This window comes from Grampus griseus, assembly GCF_964374135.1.
Source record: "Grampus griseus genome assembly, chromosome: 20".
Taxonomy (NCBI): domain Eukaryota; kingdom Metazoa; phylum Chordata; class Mammalia; order Artiodactyla; family Delphinidae; genus Grampus; species Grampus griseus.
Window position 1 is genome coordinate 2,283,637 of NC_139014.1, and position 6,000 is coordinate 2,289,636.

Genomic DNA, 6,000 nt, shown 5'->3' on the forward strand with positions numbered 1-6,000 from the left:
AGCACAACGTCAGAGGGGAAGGCTGGTGCAGAAAAATGGGGGTCGGGACACACGAACGTTTGCCTCTACAGGATTCAGGTAACTTGGTCCTTCCGTCTCAATTGCAGACTTTCCTAAGAACACGATTAACCTTACTCCCTCTCTTTTCCCTGGCCTCTTGCTATTGGCTTTACATAGGGTCAACAAACCGTGTGATTTCAGCATCTTCATTTGTTCTGTGAGCCTTTCCAAGTTAACCCCTTGGTAGTGGCCTCGGAAGCTACCATTGCATCACAATAATTCCCCACTGACATACCACTAAGAAGTAGAGATAAACATCTAACTCATAAATAAAGAAGGGAGGAAAAGGGAAAGAAAAAATCACTCAAACAGAAGGCAAGAAAGGACTAAAGGGAATTAAGAAATGATATTTATAAAATTAGATTCGATTACCTTCTCCTCTGTTTCAAGAATGGACAACCAGTTTTTCATTCACATGCTGACTCACATGGCTCAGTAGTGGCTGAATAGGACACCAGGTTAAGGAGTCTAAAACCAATCCTCTTAGGGAAGAAAGAGGACCCTCATCTATCAGCCGTCTGCTAAAAGGCACTGGAAATGAGAAGAAGTAATATGAGGAACACATATTTGCCTTTCCTGGTCCAGGTTTTTGAAGCTTAAAAGTATCACCACCAATTCCTAGGGCTTTCAACAACTCAATTATATCTTCTTTTAGTGTGTGTGTGTGTGTGTGTGTGTGTGTGTGTTTTCAGGTGGTGCTCTTACACGCAATTCTTGTACCTAGCTAGGAGAAAAGTGAACTTATATACTATTAACTTAAATATGAGTATTTATAATAACCACAACCCCATCAAAGCCATAAGGTAACACATATATGTATGTATGTATAGTGCTACAGCATAGGAAAGAAGGTACAATGAGATGCTTACACCTGGCAAGAGATTTCAGCCGTTATTCAATTTAATTCTACAAATGGTCATTGAGTTCTTACTCTGACATGTGCAAGGTACTCTACTGTAGCAAGGCATAGTTCCTGCCCTCAAGAAACTTAATGATAGTGAAGGAGAAATCCATGCACAGAACCAACTGTAAAACAGAGTATGATGTCAGTAGATACTAAATCTAACTTGGCATCGTGGTCATCCAAAAACCTGGTTTTTAAATCGAAATATGTTTAACCTACTGTGTAAGTTTAAGGTGTATAGCATGTTGATTCAGTACATTTATATATTGCAGTGTAATTGCCATTGCAGCATTAGCTAGCACCTCTTTCACTTCACATCCCATCCCATAATTATCATTTCTTTTTTTCTGGTGAGAATAATTAAGATCTAGTCTCTTAACAAGTTTGATGCTTATAATGAAATATTGTTGCCTTAACACATGAATCATAATTTAGCTGGGCACAGAATTCTTGGGTAACGCTCTTTCCCCCTCAAAACTCTGTAGATACACACATTGTTGTTATTATCCAAACCATCTGAGAGCAAGTTGCGTACATCAAACCGCTTTACCCCTAAGTATGGTGTGTATTACCTAGAACAAGGATAGTCTCCTGTACATACATACATATTAATTTGCTGACTTTCAGTCTTTCTTCTAAGAATATGAGCCCCGCAGAGGCAGGAACTACTTCTTTCTTGGTCCCCGCAGTATCCCCAGGCGCTAGAATAGTACCTGTCAATTAAAGAACAGGGATAGGCAAACTTTCTCTTTAAAGGGCTAGAGATATGTATTTTAGGCTTTGCAGGCCAAAAGGCAAAATCTAGGATATAATATCAACTCTTCTATAACAGGGAGAAAACAAATTTTCACAATTTTTTAATTGATGGAGTTCAAAATATAAGAATTCTAATTGAATACAATGTTTTAGTAATACTACAGGCTGGATTAGGAGGCAGCAGCGGGCAGGCAGCAACGGTTTGGCCAGCAGAGGATCAGTGAAGCAGAGACAGTTCTTTGGGGGAGGAGAGAGCAAGGGAACGCAACAGACAGCAGCGGATGCTGGGAGCCTCGTCCACACCCGCAGCCCGAAAGGGGCTCTCAAGGGCTCCACGGTACTCAGGGAACTAAGGTGGCGTCGGAATCTCTCCAGTCCCTCGGAGTCTGGTTGGGGAGGGGCGGGGGTGGCGGCCAGGAACGAGCCGCGATGAGATACAGCAACGAGAAGGAAGGTGGTAGAGGGCAAGAAGGTTAGATCAGGTCTCTGTAGCAACTGAGCAACCGTTGTAGCAGGAAGGCAGCCATAGACAATATATAAACTAATGAGCGTGGCTGTGCTCCAATCAAACTTTATTTATGGATGCTAAAATTTGAATTTTGTACAATCTTCCCATGCCCCTAAATATCACTTTTCTTTTTTCTTTTTTAAATTGCTAAAAACGTGAACATCATTCTTGGCTAGTAGGCTATACAAAAACAGGATTGGGGTTAGATTTGGCCCCTGTAATAGATGCTCAAATAGAAGGAAGAAATAAAGAAAAAAGGAAAAAAAAATTTAGGGCTTCCCTGGTGGCGCAGGGGTTGAGAGTCCGCCTGCCGATGCAGGGGACACGGGTTCGTGCCCCGGTCCGGGAAGATCCCACGTGCCGCGGAGCGGCTGGGCGCGTGAGCCATGGCCGCTGAGCCTGCGCGTCCGGAGCCTGTGCTCCGCAACGGGAGAGGCCACAACGGTGAGAGGCCCGCGTACCGCAAAAAAAAAAAAAAAGAAAAAAAGAAAAAAAATGTAATGGTGAAGTCATGAGTCATATACAAATACGACGTGAACGTACGTCAAAGATTTTATTTAACTCATTAAATTATGGGGGAAGTCAGACGTTACAGCTGGTTCAAGGAAGAATTCAGACACACACACACACAGTCTCACACACACAATTAGGAATGCCGAAGTAAGTTTACTCATGGAGGCAAAATTGGGCGGTATCTACAGGGCGACGATCCTGTGTATTCCTCTGCATTACTCCAGCTCTGAGTTGTAACCTAGCTCAAAGACAATGAGAGGCCCTGGGCCCTTCCATTCAGGGCTGCATTGGGGAAAATGAGACCACTTACCAGTTAAAAAATCAAGTATTGTGAAATCTTAAGCAGGTACTGGTTTCAAAATGTCAAACGTGTACTCTGTGCTGCTTTACAGGCAATGCTAGAAATGTATTTGTAGCCAGTTTGTTCATAAACTATCATAACATTTTAAGGATATGGTAGTTGCAGAAACATTTTATTCCAAATCCTCCATCCCAAGCATACCGCCTGTGGCCCACAAGACTTTATGTAGGATCAGGGGCTTCCCTGGTGGCGCAGTGGTTAAGAATCCACCTGCCAATGCAGGGGACACGGGTTCAAGCCCTGGTCCGGGAAGATCCCACGTGCCGCGGAGCAACTAAGCCCGTGCACCACAACTACTGAGCCTGTGCTCTAGAGCCCGTGAGCCACAACTACTGAAGCCACGTGCTGCAACTACTGAAGCCCGCGCGCCTAGAGCCCGTGCTGCGCAACAAGAGAAGCCACTGCAGCAAGAAGCCCGCGCACCACAATGAAGAGTAGCCCCCGCTCGCCACAACTAGAGAAAGCGGGCACGCAGCAACGAAGACCCAACGCAGCCAAAAATTAATTAATTAATTAATTAATTAAAAAGAAGACTTTGTGTAGGATCAGGAACAACAGAGTAAAGTAGCTTTTTTCAAAATGTAGATTCTGGTCACAGGTCCAGCACGTACTGTCTGTGGGATCTTTGGGGGATTAAGTTTGACATGTCTCAGTCTCAGTTTCTTCATGTGTTACTTGGAAATAATAATAGGAACTATTTCAGAGGGCTGTTACGAGAATTACATGATATAATACAAGTGACACACTTAGCATACAGAGTAACCACACTACACGGTTATTCTTTTTCTTTGAGATCAGGGCTTGATAACTTCTAATTTGTCTAAAATTTGTGTGGGACCACGTACCATTTTGGGGCAGTCTTGACAAAGCCGTGAGTTACTATTTTATGGCATGTTTGTATATTATGAGAGAAAGTTCCCTTTTCTGGGGGAACACCAATACACTTAAAACTCTGGATCTTAACTGAACTGTCGTGATGTGGAATTGCTGAGCTCTCCTGGTTACCCCATCTCTCAGAGGCATGCATGTCAACAGAAAGAGGAGAAACGCCACCTGACTTCCTGCAAAAATCAAAATGTTCTTTGAATTAGACACAAGTCTTTTCTAAAAGTCTCCATTGAAACTATGTGAGTATTATTCTCCAGCATGTATTCAATTATATTAGATCCTAATATTAAAAAGTCATCTTTTTCTATATGGCTGTTAAAAAACTGGCAACTCCCACACTACAGTGGGCACAGAAGAAGAATTAGATTTGAGCCTAATTTCATTCCAAGTACATTACACACTTAATTACATCTTTTTCTGTTCAATTTAAAGAGCATTCGACAGTTAAGAAATTAGGATTGCTGTACCTGCACTTCTAAATTGGAGAAAACAAGCGTCACTGAAGTGGCTTTTTTAAAGAACCACAAGAGTTTGGTTTTTTTTTTTTTTTCCTGAAATAGAACATTTTTCTATATGAAGAACTGGCATTTTGACTCCATACCCTACCCATTCATCACTCTGCTCAAATTATCATTTCAATTCCTCAACTCAGTGGTTTGTTGTTATTGTTGTTGTTGTTTCTATTTATGGTAAATGAAAACCAGTACTGATGCTGTAAAAATAACATTAAGATGCAAACTCAAACCTCATAAGAAAAACTTTCTGAGCTGAGGGCATTTCTGGCTGGGGTTTCCATAAAATGAAAGTCCCTTAAGATTGACTCTTGAAATATCCTTTGTTTGACCTTGGATTGCTCTCTTTTGCCCACTTGGTCAACCCAGGTGAATTTAATTTTCTCTCTTCTCTGTGCCATTATCAACTCTGCAGGCAACCCTTCCATGGAAATCCAAACTGCTGTAAGAGGACCCAGTAGGGCAGAACTGTCCTTGAAACGCTACAATGGGGAAAACAGCTTGAGAATGTTATGAGGCAAGACAGACTGACGTGAAAGATATTTTCATCTCCACTCACTTTTGCCAGCTCAGGGCAAAGTTAGGAAAACAGTGCACAGTGTACTGTAAAGTAATACTGTATGGAACAGGTGAGTTAAGAATGGAGAATGGAAAAGTGAGTCAGACACAAGTCACACCATTGTGAATTTATCCTCAAGATAAACTGCCAGTGGCAATAACTGGCAAATTTCTGTTACTGTTTAATAGTAAACTAATTTATGCTATGAACATCTGCATTCTGCACAGAGCACGGTACGATGTTCTTAGTATAAAAGTAGACGAAAAGTGGAATTTAGTTCTCAGATCCAAGCTGTCTCTTAAGTTACTGATTTCTATTGCAAGCCGAAGGAAAGAAAATTATCGTTCAGGAAACATAAACAGTCTAGGGTGCATAGTGAGAAAAGGAGAATGCTCTGCTAGCCAGGGCTTTATTTAAGAGCATGATAAAAAGTTACTGAGGGAGAGTATGGTTTCTGTGCATGTGACAATTTTTCTACATTACTGTTTTCTAACAAAAATGACGTCTTTGGGGAATTCCCTGGAGGTCCAGTGGTTTGGACTCTGCTCTTTCACTGCCAAGGGCACGGGTTTGATCCCTGGTTGGGAAAATAAGATCCCTTAAGACCTGAGGCGTGGCCAAAAAAAAAAAAAAAAATCTTTGAAAGAATAGATAGAGAGATAGATGATTGATACATAGATACATCTTGAAAGAATAAAATTTAAAAATGTTTTGAATGTGCTAGTGAGAGTACAGGGCAATAGGACTCCTTACATACTGCTGGAGAAATGTATATTGGTAACAACTTTCTGGAAAGTAATTTATCAGTAGGTATCAATAACTTTTAAAATGTGTTAGTCTGCTCAGCCTGCCATAACAAAATACCATAGTCTGGGTGACTTAAATAACAGAAACTTATATTTCACGGTCCAGAGACTAGAAGTCCAAGATCAAGGTACA